The sequence below is a fragment of the Hipposideros armiger genome, unplaced genomic scaffold (assembly GCF_001890085.2).
Source record: "Hipposideros armiger isolate ML-2016 unplaced genomic scaffold, ASM189008v1 scaffold_341, whole genome shotgun sequence".
Classification (NCBI taxonomy): domain Eukaryota; kingdom Metazoa; phylum Chordata; class Mammalia; order Chiroptera; family Hipposideridae; genus Hipposideros; species Hipposideros armiger.
In genome coordinates, this window is record NW_017731691.1 from 99,031 (window position 1) to 100,493 (window position 1,463).

The following is a 1,463-nucleotide window of genomic DNA, read 5'->3' on the forward strand; positions in this document are numbered from 1 at the left end:
AACCCACTGCCACAGGGGCTGCAGCTTATGCCGTCGCCAGCGACTCAGGGCAGCCCAGCTCCAGGTTGAGCTGTTGTTCAGCATCTTAGCCGTGGAGGGCAGTGTCACTGGCCCTCATATGTGGGATCCGAACCGGGGTCCTCTGGCGTCCCAAGCCAGTTCTTAACCATCGCGCCACTCAGCCAGCCCTCAACCTCCTAATGTTTTAACTGGAGCATTTCATTCATTTACATTTAAAGTAATTGTTGATATATATGTAGTTATTGCCATTTTATTATTCATATTTTTTATCTTTTTTTTCATCTTAAAGATGTCCCTGTAAGATTCCTTGTAATACTGTCTTGGTGGTGATGAACTCCTTTAGCTTTTTCAAGTCTGGGAAGCTCTTTATCTGTCCTTTGATTGTAAATGATAGATTTGCTAGGAAGAGAAATCTTTTTTCTTTTTTAAGATTTTTTAATTCGGGAATTGGGGGGAGGGAACAGAGTTGGGAAATCAGGGAAGAGGAACAGACAAGTTGCTCTCCTTTTGTTCTTCAGTCTAGTTGTGGAGGACGTCGCTTCACTGGCCCATATGTTGGTACTGTGATCATTGTGCTCTTCCCCGACTGAGGCAGATGGGTCGCTGGCCATTGGACAGCCACTCAGGGCAGCTTATGGCAGCTCACGCCGGAGGCTGGATGCTTACGCTGGCTGCCGGTCACTCATGGTAGCTTATGGCAGCCCACTGCATCCCCATTGCAGCCTACACCATCGCCAGTGACTCACGGCAGCCGAGCTCCAGGTCGAGGTGTTCACCATCTTAGCTGTAGAAGGCGCAGCGTCACTGGCCCATGTGGGATCTGAACTGGCAGCCCTGCTGCTCAGAGCTCATGCTCCCAAGCCAACTCTTAACCAATGAGCTACTCAGCTGGCCCTAGGAAGGGTAATCTTGGTTGCAGGTCCTTTCTTTTCATCATTGAATATTTCCTGCCACTCCTTTCTGGCTTGCAAAGTTTCTGTTGGAAATCAGCTGACAATCTTAGGGGAGCTCACTTGTAGGTAACATAACTGTTTTTCTCTTGCTGCTTTCAAGATTCCTCTTTGTCTTTAACCTTTGGCATTTTCATTATGATGGTCTTGGTGTTGGCCTCTTTAGGTTCATCATGTTTGGGACTCTCTGTGTTTCCTGGGCTTCTATTTCTATTTCCTTCACCAGGTTAGGAAGTTTCCTGTCATTATTTCTTCAAATAGGTTTTCGATTCCTTGTTGTTTCTCTTCTTCTTCTGCTACCCCTATAGTGCAAATGTTGGTATGCTTGATGTTGTCCCAGAGGTCCCTGAAACTATCCTCACGTTTTTGGATTCTGTTTTCTTTTTGCTGTTTTGTTTGGGTGTTTTCTGCTACCTTATCTTCTAAATCACTGATTCTATCCTCTGCTTCATCTACTCTACTGTTGATTTCCTCCAATGTATTCTTTTTTTT